This window comes from Trichosurus vulpecula, chromosome 2 (genome assembly GCF_011100635.1).
Source record: "Trichosurus vulpecula isolate mTriVul1 chromosome 2, mTriVul1.pri, whole genome shotgun sequence".
In the NCBI taxonomy this organism is placed as follows: domain Eukaryota; kingdom Metazoa; phylum Chordata; class Mammalia; order Diprotodontia; family Phalangeridae; genus Trichosurus; species Trichosurus vulpecula.
In genome coordinates, this window is record NC_050574.1 from 398,200,358 (window position 1) to 398,216,671 (window position 16,314).

The window sequence follows — 16,314 nt, forward strand, 5'->3', positions numbered from 1 at the left end:
AGATGGTCATAAGTTCTTTTTTTTTTAACTGTAAACCAAAAAAGCAGTTATTTATTCCATCTCTGTAATTTCAAATGCTACAGAACATGATGGACAATTAAGGCAAATAAGGCAAAATATTCCCTTCATCCCAATTAACCATGTGCAAGTGTCATGGTATTCAAGAGGCCCTGTAAACAACCCTCTTCCTTCTACCCAGCCTGGATAGTCTATAGCTCAGCTGTGAGAGATGCCTTTTCCACCATAGCATTTTTTTGTTTGCTTTAATTTTTTATTTTTAGTTTACAACACTCAGTTCCACCAGTTTTTATGTTCCAAATTTTCTTCCCCTCCCTCCCCCTCCCCCCAAGACAGCATGGAATCCAATATATTTTCTACATATACCTTCATATCGAACTTATTACACAATAGTCAAGTTGTAAAGAAGAATTATGACCAATGAAATGAATCATGAGAAAGAAGAAACAAAACCAAAAACAGCATTTTTTTTCTAATAGTCACTTAATTACCATTCATGAAACAGCCTGAGAATCAGGAAAATCAGATACCTGCATATTTTAGTACCTTCATAGCTAAATTGACAAGATTTAGAGGAAACAAGGAATCATCTTAATTTGTGTGCTTAGTACCAAACTTACGGTTTCAAAATGGTTTCTTTGAAGCTTTCAAGGACTTCCTGTTTTTTATTCCATCTGAATCCTCTTCTTAAAAGCAGGCAACTGTCTCTTAAAGGCAGATCCCTTTTTGGCTAGCTCCACACCTTTAACCATTATTCAGTCTTTATCCAAACAAAATAGTTGCCATTTCAATACTGGAGTCACTCCCAGAGCATCAGAGGTGTGCTTCCAGAGGAAAGAATAACCAAAAACAAAACTTTATCTAAAATTTAGCAGTGTGGATTCAGCATTCAGGACAACTTAGCCATTCTGACTCCTGTACCAAAATTTGTATGCAAATCTTAGTATAAGTGCAGCAGACCAAGTAACATTCTGATCATCTGAAAATATTTTCTCTTATGACGTATTTGATATTGCAAGATGCCACACCAGCCGGGTGTCATCCATTACCTGAAAGCAAATAATAAAGGTCTATATGACCCTTTTGTAAATAAACGTAAGGGAACCTTCCTCTGAAAAGCTTGTAAATCAGTGGTAAGATAGTCATAAGTTCTATTCTTAACAGAAGAGACAGGTAAGATCTTGACTTCACAATATCTGGAGAAAAACTTGGAAGTTCAGAACTGATTTAATGTTGTGTCTTGTTAGATGTTCTCTGTGTGTCTGTTTGAAATTAAGTTTAGGAACAGTGGGTTCTTTATTTCAGATAGAAAGGGACCTTATACAATTAGAAAAATCTTTTTTTTTTGTTTTGGGCAGGGCAATTGGGGTTAAGTGACTTGCCCAAGGTCACACAGCTAGTACATGTGTCAAGTGTCTGAAGCTGGATTTGAACTCAGGTGCTCCTGACTCCAGGGCTGGTGCTCTACTCACTGCCCCACCTAGCTGCCCCCAATTAAGAAAATCTTTAAGAGAATGGGAAATATGTGTCTATTTTGTCTGTGCTATTAGTGCTTTGTGCTAACCCATAGATAACAGGTGTTTTACCTCTGCCTCTTCCTTTGGCATGATCAACCAAAAGAAATAGGCTATTAAAAATAAATAAACTTTCAAAAAAAGATTAAAAGAGGACAAATCTCCTTTTTTTCTCTGTTTCCAACACTGGCGATGTTGGAGGCTGATGTAATGAAAGACAGATATAGAAATTAATTGAAACCTAAGATACAAAAAATGCTCGGAAACCAAATTTGTAAAAAAAAAAAAAGGAATTAATAAATAAATTTCGTCCACTTCTAAATTATAATTTGGATGTCTTTATAAAGTATTTTGATGAGCTTATGGGGTACTGGCAAACTCTGTAGAGTTTAATGAAAAACAGCAACAGCAAGAACAACTCACTGATAAGTTATTTCTTAAAAGGGACCTTTAAAATGATGGGGTATTGATTTAAAGCTGAAGTTTGCGTTTTAACAACTGTCTTAATAGTCATGAAATATGTTCAGGACAATTCAGTGAAATAGGAATTCGGGTAAGTGTTAAACAAAGAAAAACTTAGAGAATAGTAAAGTAAAAATTAGATTTAAAATCTTGTGAGCTTAAATAATTTCGCAACTCAGAATTTAAAAAGGAAATACATTTGCTATGCTTGAAGAAGTTTCACTTAGTGGCTGGCCAATCTCTAAGTCTGAGATTTTGGGGTATCATTCTATGAAACTGGTTTTAATTTTAGTGTAGAATAAAGGCATACTTTAAAACTGTACTTACAGTTGGGATAAGTTTATTACAGGAAGGAATTTTTATTATTAGAAGACAGAATAAGGAAATTTTAGACCATCTTCAGAAAAGAGTAAAATTGGGTAGAATTGGAGTTCACTTACCTTTCTGTTGTTTACTGCTTTTAAGCAACCAACCTGAGGACACAAGCAAGTCCTGATTAAGAACCCCAGATTGAAAGTGATTCCCTAAGTACTCCCAGATAAAGAAAGTTTGCTATATCAGAAAGCAACTGAAGGTAAGTGAGGTTTAATGATACTACTGCAGTTTAAAGCAATTGTTTAGATAAATTAGAAAAACAGTAAAACTTGTGTTGAAATCAATTGGTTAATAAAAATAAGTTCAAATTGTATAATTAAGGCTATAATAAGTTAGAGAAAGAATCATTGAAGATAAGATTAAACAATAATATGTATTAAAAATAGATACAGGAATAAGTTAACTGCATGCATGCCTGATAGAGGGTGCCACCAACTAGGGCCTCCTTGGGGATCTCTTATTTTTTATGAGCCTGGGCGCCGAGTCTGTGACTAGATATCCAGAATTCTCTCATAAAAAAGCTGAAGGGGATTGAACCACATGACTCTTCAGGACAGGGAACCCCTATTTCCCAAATCCTAAAAATATAAGAAATAGTTTAGTGTGCATGAAAATGGAAAAAGGGAAAAGGCAATGCTGCTGGAAGCAGTGCCTGTGACTGGAGGAGCAGGGCACTGTGATTCCACTTGCAGAGAGAGAACGTGGCCAAGCCCAGTAATCCTTTAATAGGAGAGAGGGTCCTTAGCAGCTTTCATGGTATTAGGGCTAATTATAGCCACACCAAGGCCTTTTTGAGCAGCTCTCAGTGATCTCGGCTTTGCAAGTAACGGTGGCCAGTCTGAAAGCCATGAAAAGCCATAAATGATTGTAGTCATAAATGATCAAGGATGCTCAGATTAGATAAGATCAAATTAAAATGAGCGTATGGTTAATAAAAGTATACAATACTTAAGTTTTGAGAGGGAAAAGTAGAACTTGAGAATTATTTTAAAAAAATTAATGGACTTAATTTTGATGAATGAATGAATGAATGAATTTTTAGTTTTCAGCATTCATTTCCACAAGATTTTGAGTTCCAAATTTTCTCCCCATCTCCCTCCGCCCCCACCACAAATAATGTGCATTCTGATTACCCCTTCCTCAAGTCTGCCCTCTCTTCTATCACCACCGCCATCCGCTTCCCCCTTACTTACTTGTAGAGCAAGATAGATTTCTGTACCCCATTGACTGTATATCTTAAATGGACTTAATTTGGAATGATTTGAGAAGAAATAGAAAAAAAAATTATACCTTGAGCCCTTCAGAAAAGTGCAATCTCCATCAGGTAGTTATCCAGTAGTGCAATTCCTGTTACATTTGTGTGCCATAGTTGGGCTTTGGCCAATCCCCTTGGACATTGCCAAAAGACCAGGATGTATGCCTTTCCAGCATAAAAAAAGTTGACTTTGAGAAGGAGACAGATGATTTCTTCTCTGAAGTCATCTTGCTTGCTAAAATTCGTGACACCTGAAAATGAGGAACTAGTGTTGAGGGAGTTGTTTTTGAGTCTATTTGCTTCTCACTTACAAAAACTATGTGATTGTAACTAATTCTAATTGCCCAAAAGCTCTTAAAAAGATTGGGATTAACTGTGCATTTATAACCACTGAAGAATCAAAAATGGGTTTATTAAAGGAATTAAGCAAGTAGAAGAAAGAAAGAGTAGTATTGCATAAGGAAATTAGAAAAGTTAAGGATGAGTCGAAGGGAAAAGAAAGTTGGAGTCTGTATTGACAGTATAAATTCAGGGTTTGAAAGTAAAGGGTTTTGGAGTTTTGAAAAGGAGATTTCAGAGAGGGTCTTAATCTCACTGAAATAGAAAAGATGTAGGAATTTTTTTTTAAAGCAATGTCCCTTTGATAGTCACTAAATGTCTTTCTTCCCCAATCAATATGTCTATGAAATATGTTTCATAAAATATGTTAATTGATTGATAGAGAAATGATTATCTCTTTGCTCTGATTTAAATAGTCATGCTAAAGGATTAGTAATTTAGAAAATTTAAAGGAATTGATTTAGCTCTTTGAGTAACTCAAAGAAACAAAGAAGTGGTAATGGGAAGTTGGGAGTGTCACCATGAATGGAACTTTGTATAAAATGGAGTTTAGTTATTGCCACTAGTCATAATAAATCAAAATGATTGAGTTGAAAATATTGTAATGGTGGTAAATTAGAGAATCTAATCAGTCCTTATACATACAAAGAGAATAATAAATATTGACACCTATCTCCCAGGGTTGTTGGGAGAAACACATACTTGTAAAGTGCTTAACACAGTGCGTGGCTTGAGTAAAGGATGAACACTGTAGTGTTCAGACCTTGTAGGAATACAGTTGAACAAAAGGCTATCCCATTTATAGGTACTTTTTCTAATTGGCATGGAATATTAACAAAATTGGGAAATATAGACTAAACATTTAAAGTATTACTAAAGACAGGCCTAAGCAACTTTCAAGATATAGAAAAAACCTGGCATGTGTTGAGCACTACATAAATTACTATGATTAGTGTGAAAATGCCAGGGGTAATAGGATAAATTACTTCCTATGTATGAATTGATAAGTTTGAAAGGTATTAAACTAAATTATCACATGATAGATGCCATTTTAAGTACAAGAAGGCTAAGGGAAGCTGTTAAAGCAAGTTTCTTCCTCTTTTCAATCTTAAGACTACTACACTATAAATACATCTATTATATGATTATTAGAGTATATATTAGAGCAAATAATAACAGTTATAATAATAATAATAAATGACTTACTGTTGGGAGAGAAGCATAGTAAAATTCTCTTAGGAGATCTTTGTTCGGGAGGTTCCTTGGGATGAGCCCTCCTGACAAGAGCATTGTGAAACTCTGAAGCACTGTCCATTTGAGGAACTAGGGTCTCTCCCATTCAAACCAGAAAAAGGAAACTTTTTGAACAATAACTGGGTGTCATTTGGGATCATCTGGAAACTCATGTAATTTTATCTTTTAATGCTATTATTTTGAACCAACTATTCACTGTGTATGAACTTGTGAAGTAGAAACAGCAGTACAAAGCTAAACAGTCTTTTAGGCCTGAGTGACTGGGATAGGTAAGCCACTCCTTCTCAGAACTTCTGTCCTCATGTATATTTTTTTAGTTCAAGTCAGCGTGGCACGCAAGGGATAATAGATTTACCTAAGCAACAGTGGGCTACTCCAGATTCCATCCCAGTGGCAATTTGCATGACAGCCACTTGTCCAGCTTGCATGGCTTTTAATCAGCTTGCATTTCAAGTCATATCCACTGGTGGCCATTTGCTAGCTTGCACCCCTCTTTGAGCACTTAAAGAAAAAGATAATTATTGTGCCCAAGTCAGTCTTTGACCAAGGTTGAACTATTCCCTAGTTCTAAAGCCACAGCTCCCTCTGACACCATTAGCTTTCAGCAAGGAAATTGTGCCCAGATATGACCCACTTGTCTACATGGACTCTGCTGAGGGAATCTCATCTCATTCTCATCCCATTCTATTCTAGAAATGACCTGATGGCTTTATCTGTAGACCAAGTTGGTGGGGTGCGGAGAATGATAAGGGGAAATTGATGAAATTTGTGAATAGTAAAAAAAAATCTAGATGAAATTTTGAGGCTAATATATGAGAAAAATAACAATTACCTAGCCCTGAGCTGCAATTTAGTGAAATTTTGTTGTTTGAGGAAGAATATCTTGGGACTTCAATTTGCTGCTATTTTAAGTCTTGAATCCAAGTAGAAGTGTCTTATTGATACTGCATAAAGCTGCTGGTTCATCATTCAAGGGAAATGCCATGTGCCCTTGCAGTCTGAGGACTGCCATAGGTGAACGTCTGTCCCTGAGAAAGTCAACAGAATGACTTTGAGAAGGTGAAGGTAAATTCTCTTGACCTATCCCCATCTTGGTGAATAAGAAATTTTCTCAGCTGGTTAATTCTGAGGTTAACTATGACATCCTGTTGAACAATTGGTTGCCTGTGACTCATATCTGAAATCAAACAGAGCTAATGCTGCTTTTTTCTCACATAGCAGATTCCATTGATAAGGGCAAGTGTAAAAGAAGATGAACCCTATTGCTGATTTCTGATTAAGTAATATATGATAGTATGGGATCATTTTTGAATTAGAGCCAAACTTATAACATTATTTCATCATAATAATGTGATTAGTAGGAGATATGACAATTTTCAAAATTGGATTAAGAATTTTACATGTAAAAATTGTTTGAAACAGCTGTCTAATAATATTAAGAGAGACAAAGACTCATTTTCCAATTTAGGCCCTCATGATGCAACGATTAAAATTCTCTGAGGTTTCATAGATTAATACTGGAGATAAGATTTGAGTTATTTAACCTAAATTTTTTTCCTTTCCTAAAATTAACATGAGGATAATTGGGTATTGATGGAATAATTTATGGGACCAAATTATTGTTAAGCCTAAAACAGAAACATCTTCAGTTTTGACTTGAAGTAAAGAATGTTAGACTATCTTGTGTTATCTAAATGGGAAAAACCAATTTTATTTGGATTTTTATTAACACCTGGATGTTGAACACGTCTTTAAAGCCAAACATGTTTTATTATAAACAGCTTATTTCATCTGCACTGTCTTGAAATTGACCACTCAGTGCATTTGTACATCCTATCCCAGAATTTTTTCTTATGATCACAATTATTTGGAAAATTTTAAATGAATTCAGTTGTGTATCCAGGGGTCATCATCTTATTAAAAAAAGTGTTCTGTTAATAATTCCCTGCCAGAATCTCATCCTTCTAGGAGAGGGATAAGCAGCTAAAAGAAAATAACTAGAAAATAGCTAGAGTGATAATTTTTCATTTGGTTTTAATAAATTGTTGTAACAAGGTTAGGTAATTATATATGCCAAGTATGAAATTTAAGTTCAGAATATTTTTTAATTTTTCAATTCTTATTTGAATTTGCCAACCTAAAAATGTAAATTCTCTGGTCTAGTGATGTTCATATTAGTGCTAATAAGGTTTGAGCTGGCTCTTACTACCTGACCTGGTTATTGTCATAGCAAATTAGAATTGTGTTAAGATCTACATTGTCAGAGGTGTTTAAAAGAGAAGGGGATCTCTGCAACTGACCTGAACTGGAGAAGCAAATCCACTAGAAGCTACTCTTAAGCCCCACTCATTCTAGTATCCCTAAGACGAGAGATCTCCAGAGGACCATAGGATTGCATCAGAGGATGTTTCCAAAACTGGACAACCGTATGAGATGGGATTCTTCTTCTTCTTCTTCTTCTTCTTCTTCTTCTTCTTCTTCTTCTTCTTCTTCTTCTTCTTCTTCTTCTTCTTCTTCTCCCTTCTTCTTCCTCTTCTTCTTCTTCTCTCTTCCCCCCCTCCTCCTCCTCCTCCTCTTCTTCTTCTTCTCCTTCTTCTTCTTCTTCTTCTTCTTCTTCTTCTTCTTCTTCTTCTTCTTCTTCTTCTTCTATCATCATTATCATCATCATCACCTTTTCCACAAATGACTCCTAATCCACCTGTTCCTGAACCTGTAGTGACTGGAACTTCAAATCCTTCTTTTCAGTCTCCTACTTTGGCTTTTGCTCCACTGCTGACAGCAGTGACTGATAACACTGATAATTCCTTTGTTCATGGGACTCATCCTATTCCTTATTTTCCTCGACTCCCTGTGCTATAGCTATCTACATCTGTTTGTGTTGTGTGCAGGGATCTTGCCTCTCATCACCATAATGGGGTGGGTATTTGTCAAAATTGCTTGAATTGTTTTCATAAACTCAAAAGATTTCCAGAACCTGTATGCAGGGCAAACAATGCTTGTGTTGCTGTGCTTGAACAAATGCCCTATGGTCCCCCTTGCTTCTTGGTTAGTGAGAGAGTCACCTCAGGTATTTATTGTTACATTTAGTATAGTAAGAATTATTATTTAATCAAATGGAACATAATCAGTAGAAGTTGTGCCCATTTCCCTCTTCACTAATGTCACCTTTGCACCTCAGTGCAAAGCATTTTATTCACATTATCTCATTTGATCTTCACAGCAACCATCTGAGATAAGTGCCACCATTATACAGACTGAGGCTGAGAGAGGTTAAGTGACTTGCCCAGGGTCACACAGCTAGTAATTCTCTGAGGCAAGATCTGGACACTGGTTTTCTTGATTCCAAATCCAGGTTTCTATCCACTAAAATGCTTCACTGATGCTTCAGTAAGTCAGTAAAAATTTATTAGACACCTACTATGTACCAGGCTGAGCAATAGTGATGCAAAAAAGCCAAAAGACAGTCCCTGCTCTCAAGGAGCTCAGAGTCTAATGGGGGAGACCACATACAAACAATCATGTACAAACAAGCTAACTATAGGACAAAGCTATGTATAGGACCTTCCATAAAGCCTTCCCAGACTAATTAGAGAAGTGATGATTGCTTTTCAATTCCTTTCTCTGTAAACAAGAATATTCACTAAATTAATCAATTGATAAACATTTATTAAGTGCCTACCATGTGTCAGGGACTGTACTAAGCATTGGATGGGTACAAAAAGAGGCAAAAGACAGTCCTTGTCCTCAAGGAACTTACAAAAATTACATATAAAGCAAGTTGTATACAGGGTAATTTGGAAATAATTAAAAGGAGGAAAGCACTGGAATTAAGAGGTGTTAGAGGTTTCCTGTAGAAAATGAGATTTTACACTATTGATTAGAGAAATGCAAATCAAAACAACTTTTAGGTACCACATCTCTCCTGTTAGATTGGCTAATTATGACAGAACAGGAAAATCATAAATGCTGGAGAGGATGTGGGAAAATTGGAACACTGTTACATTGTTGATGGAGTTGTGAACTGATCCAGCCATTCTGGAGAGCAATTTGGAACTGTGCCCAAAGGGCTATAAAAATGTACATACCCTTTGACCCAGCAATACCACTTCTAGAGCTGTATCCCAAAGAGATCACATAAGTGGGAAATGGATCAGTATGTACAAAAATATTTATAGCATCTCTTTTTGTGGTGGCAAAGAATTGGAAATCAAGGGGATGCCCATCAATTGGGGAATGGCTAAACGAACTATGGTATATGAATGTAATGGAATATTATTGTGTTATAAGAAATGAGGAGCAGACGGACTTCATAATAACCTAGAAAGACTTACATGAAGTGGTGCTGAGTGAGGGGAGCAGAACCAGGAGAACATTATATTTGATTACAGACCCATGATATCTGTAAGGACTAACTTTGATAGACTTGGCTCTTCTCATCGATGTTCACAGACAGCTCCAAAAGATTCATGATGGAAAAAGCCATATCCAGAGAAAGAATTATGCAGATTGAAGCAAACTATTTGCTCTCCCTTTTTTCCCCTTCTTTTTTGGTTTTGTTTCTTCTTTCTCGTGATTCATTCCATTGGTTATAATTCTTCTTTACCACTTGACTATTATGTAAATAAGTTTAATGCAAAGGTATATGTAGAACCTATATTGGACTCCATGCCATCTTGGAGGAAGGGGCGAGGAGAGGAAGGGATGGAAAATTTGCAACTCAAAAACTTGGGGAACTCAGTGTTGTAAACTAAAAATAAAAAAAATTCTTGTTCAAAAAAAAAGAAAATGAGATTTTAGTTGGCACTTAAGGGAAGTCAGGGAGGTCAGTAGCTAGAGGGGGAAGGAGTTCTTCTATTTACTGCTCTACTACATGCCCTTACCTTCTTATGTATCTATCTATTTATTTATCCATCCATCCACTCACTCATTTATTTATTTATTTATTCATTTATCTATTCATTCATTCATTTATTTATCCATCCATCCATCTATCTATCTATCTATCTATCTATCTATCTATTCATTTATTTATTTATCTATCTATCTATTTATCTATCTATTTATTTATTTATTCATTTATTTATCCATTTATCCATCCATCATTCCATCCATCCATCCATCCATTTATTCATCCATTTATTCACTTATTCATTCATTCATCTATTTATTCATTTATTCATTCATCTATTTTTGTTGTTGTAGTTGCAGACCTGTGTTCCACCCCTGTAGGTATGGTATGTAAAAAGCCCACCACAAAGGAAGATAGGTAATTTTTCCATCAGAATTGCCTGAGAGCATAAAAAGGTTAAGCTACTAGTCACACAGCCAATTTGTGTCTTGAACTTACATTGCCTGGACTCCAAGGTTACCTCTATCTTTGGTTTAGATCTAAAAGGGATGTTTGCTATTTGTGTATTTGTTTAGTTATCACATCATCAACAATTATTAATAATTTGGTCCAGATCTGTAATTTTTTTTGGTAGGGAGCTTTGTCTTTGTATCCCAAGTACCAAATATAGTGCCTAGCACATAATAGGTGCTTGGTTGGTTTTTGTCCTTCGTTCTCAAAGAGGACCAGAATGACATCACTATGTTAGAGTCAAGTCCAAATGCATCCGACTGTGGCTGATCAGAACAATATGAGCTCAGAATGCTCTACTGCAGGTGGGGCACTAATACTCCATCTGGGATGGACTCTCTAAATTTGTGCATCTCGCATTTCTTTTGAGCTACTTCAGTTCTGCTTTGCAGTACATGCTTAATAAATGCTGGTTGTTAGATTGATTGAGGAAACTCCCTCAACCAAAGCAGATCCTACAATTTATAATCTTAGAGAGTTGCCTGGGGGTATTAAGACATTAAGTATATGAATGGAAAAAAATATTGTGTTTGTGTGCCAAGCACTATGCCAAATGCTGGGCATGCAAATACAAAAGCAAAGATAGTTCCTGTCATTGTGATGATATTTTTTTAATTTTCCATTTCCTTTTATTAATTTTAATTATACCATTCCTCCTGGAAGACTTTGGATTGACTGAGGCCTGTTTTCTGTTAATATTAACCTCACCTAGCTAAAATCTGACTCATGGAATGATAATAGTAAGCGAGGACTTTTTGACATTCCTCCAGTAAGAAACCAAAGGGGAGTTTTGAGCTTCTCAAGGTGATTTAATTATTTCTGAAGGGATTCTACTACAGCTGACTCTGTAGGCTCTAATTCAGCTCATTGTGAACCCTCTAAATGTAGTTTAATCTGTAACCTGATTTAGTTTGTATATAGAGTTTGTTTAACTAGGTTTGTTTCCTTAAGGGATGTATGAGATTATGATTCTGTTTAATTAAGTTTGTTGAACTTTTGCGACATTGTGGGATTATGAATCTTTTAAACTTTTATACCTAAAAGAATATATGAGATTGCAGTATGTAAAAGAATGTGTTTGTCTTTCTAGCATAATTCTCTCTATAAAAACTTGTCAGAAACTCCAGTCTGGGTTCAAAATGATTTTTCTGAATTCTTCAGCATCATAAACCCTAGGGTTTTATTTCTATAATTTCTGTGTTCTGATAGATTACATGGACTCAAAGAGGAGATATTTCTCCCCTAACACCCTCAAGGAGCTAACAGTCTAAGAAGGATAGATAAAATGTACAGAGAAGGGTGTTTTGGTTTAAAAAGTTACCAGAATGGTGAGCAGAGGCATATGGGAGCACACTGGCATGGGAGAAGACTGCTATAGCTTTTCCAGTAACCCAGGCAATATTGATTCAGTCATTTTCAGAAATACAAAACATTCTCTGGACGAGGTGCAGAGGATAAATACTCTAGATACAGTCTCTGGTCCGAGCAGCAAAATGACTGGTGAGTAGATGTGCAGGGAATAAAGTAAAACATGACTGGTACCCCCTAGATCTGGGAAGCTGGGTATTCACCAATCAGGACAGCTGGATCTAGGATGGGAGTTCTCCACACGAAAGGGTTAGTTTGTCTCAGGATCACAAAGCAAGTATGTGTCCGGGAAAGGGCTTGATTTAAGGACTTCCTCATTCCCAGGCAACTCTCTATACTACGCCTGTCTGCATAGTGTTATGATTATTATGTTTTATGGATTAACTTTGTTTTTCATACCAGACCTTCCAATATAAACACCACCTTCATGGCACCCTCCTTTATAACAAACAACAAAAAACACTGAAGCAAAACGATCCGATACAGTAAGCACGACTAACAGAGCATATACATTCTTTGTCCACAGTCTTCTGAGAGGAAGGAAATGAGTATTTGTTAAGCACCTACTATGTACCAATAGGCTCTCCTTGAAGGAATCTTCAGAGGTAAGTGCTATTCATCTCCCCATTTTACAACTGAGGATACTAAAGTAGACAGAAGTAAATGTTTGATGCCATTTCTGAACTCAAGGTCTCCTGTTTCTGGGCCCAGTGTCCATCCACTGGACCATCTAGAAGGATGGCCAACGTCAGTCATCTGGAGTCACTATTGGTCTCTGCATTCGACCTAAGTTCTATTACTTTTAGCATTGTCTTTATTTACATTACGAGTGTTGTTACGCAGGATGTTTTCCTTTCAATGTTTATTATTCTGTGACCTGTTATGTTTTCAAGGGATGTGATAGAAGCTTGCTGAAAGTCTCTAAAACAGCAGTTCTCAAAGTGTTGTTAGGGGATCTCTGAGGATCCTTAAGACCTTTCCAGGAGGTCTGGGAGGTAAGAACAATTTTAATAATAATACAAATGCATTTTCATTTCTAATATGGGAAATACTGATAGATATAACACACATGACAAAAGCTTTTTGGGAGGTCATAGATAATTTTTAAGAGTATAGAGTCCTGAGACCAAAAAGTTTGAGAATTGTTGCTCTAGTCTAAAGCAATAGTTCCCAAGATTTTGAATCTGTCTGTAAAACCAGATCAAATTATTTTAGAAATATTTTTTGAGGGGGTTATGCCTTAATAAATTATGCCTTATCAGCACTTTGGATAATACGTACAAAATTTGAAATTAATTTAAATATCCTAAGTAGCTCACTTACTTAAGACTACATAGAAATACTCCTTCACTAAAGTCCTATACGGCAACAATTTGGCTCAGTGGATACAATGTTGAGCCTGGACTCAGGAAGACTCCTCTTTGTGAGTTGAAATCTGGCTCAGACACCTACTAGCTGTGTGACCCTAAGGCAAGTCACTCAACCTTGTTTGCCTCAGTTCCTCATCTGTAAAATGAGCTGGAGAAGGAAATGGCAAACCACTCCAATGTCCTTGTCAAGAAAATCCCAAATGGGGTCATGAAAAGTTGAACACAGCTTAAAAATGGCTCACCCACCACCACCACCACAAGTCCTACGCCCATGGCATGTCATTGGAATAGACTTAAGTGAGCTACTTAGGATATTTAAATTAATTTCAAATTTTGTACATATTATCCAAAGTGCTGATAAGGCATAATTTATTAATTATTAATTTATTAAGGCATGGACTCTTAATGGACTTAATGGTCTTAATGGACTCTTGAAGGTGATGGCATGAGGTTTCAAAATCTGTCCTAACAAAATGGAAAGACTCTGAGTTTGGGTGTATCATCTGAGAACCAGCTTAGCTACATTTAGACAAACATCCTCCAGGCATTGGGCACAGACTAGAATTTTCTTTTGTTTAGAGCAATTCAAGAAATTGTTTTTTGTGGGGCTTCTGGAATCTGTATTGGTCAAGGGTGTAACCTCACAGATGAAATCATGGATCTATAATCCTTAAAGTATTTAAAAACCAAGTATGTAAAAACCACAATCTCTGTCCTCCATCATTCCATCAGCAAATATTCTGAAGCTAAAGTGGATAAAGGTCAGTACAGTTGGAAGGGCAGATTTAGAAACTCCATTAGAACAAGAAATTCAAGTTAAAAATCTATCCAGCCACATTTGCTTATTTCAGATAATTCCCCAGTCAGTCAATAGCAAGCTTCCTTAGGCATTAAGATAATCATTTTGATCTTTTTCCAAAATTTCCTTGGGGCATTGGCTATTCCATCAACTAGAACTGCTTCAGTATTGTAAAGATGCAAGGAAACAGTTTGATCATTTTAATACCCTTCCAAATCCAATCCCAAATAATAATTTAGCTTAACTAGTTATGTGAGCCTGGGCAAGTCAGTTAACCTCCACTTACCTCAGTTTCCTCACCTGTAAAATGAGGATAATAATAGTACTTACCTCCCAAGGCTGTTGTGAGAATCAAATGGTATGACATTTTTTAAAGGCACTTAGCACAGTACCTGGCACATAGTAGGTGGTATTTAAATGCTATTATTATTCATACGCTGCTTCAGAGTTTGCAAAGTGCTTTGTATACCTTATCTCATTTGATCTTCATAAAATGGTTGTATTGTGAAGTATGTGCTATAGGTATTATCATTTCTCTTTTCTAGAATGAGAAACTCAGCCTGGAGAAGAGAAATGAAGTGACAAATCCAGGATCACACGGCTAGTGAGTGTCAGAGGTGACACTGAACCCAGGTTCTGTGGGCACTATATCTGCTACACCATATCCCCTAAAAGTAGTAGGGGGAAGAAACCTTCAAAAATCTTTTTGTCTGAATTATCTAGATCAGGGATGGGGAACCTGCAGCCTTGAGGCTCCCCACCCCTGATCTAGATAATAACACCAACAATCCCTTTTACTTTAGCATTGTATATATAATTTTAGTCATTCTTAATCCTCATTTCACACACACACACAAATCTATTTGCTGCTAATGTTTCTCTTCTTTGATAATTGTTGACACATGAGAAAACACTAATTACCTGCTTTAAAAAATTTACTTCTCACATTATCTGGAAACTCAATCTTGGCATTGAATGGAAGGGTCCGATGGCAGTGTGGGGTTTGTTTTAAGAATCAGGTTTCTAAAATCATGGCTACCGAGTTACAGTTCTCTCTCTGTATATGCTTGTGTTACCATAAGACTTTATTAAAAATGTAAATAGCATTCTTAGCTCATGGACCTTACAAAAACAAGGAGCAGGCTGGATTTGATTAATGGAGCCCAAAGTAGTAGTAGTAGTAATGGTAGTTTGCCAAAGTCTGGCATAGGGGAAACCACCAGTGAGGAAACTCCTAGCAGTGCAGATCAACAACTGTTCTCTACAGTTTTACGGAGTTCCTTGATTCATATCACAGCATTTAATTAAATATGATGAAATAAAATATTACAGGAATACTCATGGAATTGATGAATCAATATCATTCTTTTTTCTCACTATGATAAGCATTTAGCAGAATTAGATAAAAGGTAATACTATATGAAGTATTACTCAGCATGTAACATAGCCATAGGCTGCCATTCCATTGGATACCTGGACTCAGTTTCTCTGAAAGACAGAAACCTTTTCTGCAGTGGATTAAACATTTTTTTTTCAGTTTCAAATTATCTCTCTTCCCCCTCCCCCTCCCTACCTATTGAGAAAGCAAGAAAAACAAAACTTGCTATGAATATGCATAATCTAGCAAAACAAATTTTCTAATTAGCCATATTGAGAAAAAATATGCTTCAATCTGCACTTTGAGTCCACTGCTTTTCTATCTGTAGGTGGATAGCATTTTTCATTATGAATCTTCTGAAATTGTGGTTGCTCATTGTGTTGATAAGAGTTTCTAAGTCTTTCAAATGTTGTTTGTCTTTACAATATTGTTATTATAGTATAATTTGTTCTCCTCGTTCTGCTCACTTCACTTTGCATCAGTTCATACAGGTCTTCCCAGGTTTCTCTGAAACCGTTCCTTTCATTAATTTTTAAGGCATGAGTATTTTGTCACACTCATATACTATACGTTGTTCAGTCATTCCCCAATTTTTAGGCACTTTCTCAGTACTGTTATTAAAAAATAACTTTTTCCTCTTTCTTTGGTCTTTTTGGTGCGTGGACATAATAGCAGTAATAATGAATCAAAGAGTATTCACGGTGTAATTACTTCCGATTGTTTTTCAGAATGGCCGGCCCAGTTCATAGCTCCACCAACAATGCATTGATATACCTGTTTTTTTTTCCCCACAGAATTTATCATTTTCCTTTCTCAGCAATAT

At 36.1% G+C, this 16,314-nt stretch overlaps 1 long non-coding RNA gene across 1 annotated transcript; it reads right to left on the reverse strand.

Annotated features, from left to right (window-relative positions):
* Nucleotides 1-646: 646 nt before the first annotated feature.
* Nucleotides 647-3,840, reverse strand: LOC118839661. The gene is made up of 3 exons (XR_005009635.1): nt 3,660-3,840; nt 2,435-2,467; nt 647-842 (listed from the first exon to the last, which is right to left on the reverse strand). It is a non-coding gene; the product is annotated as an uncharacterized LOC118839661 (long non-coding RNA).
* Nucleotides 3,841-16,314: the final 12,474 nt, after the last annotated feature.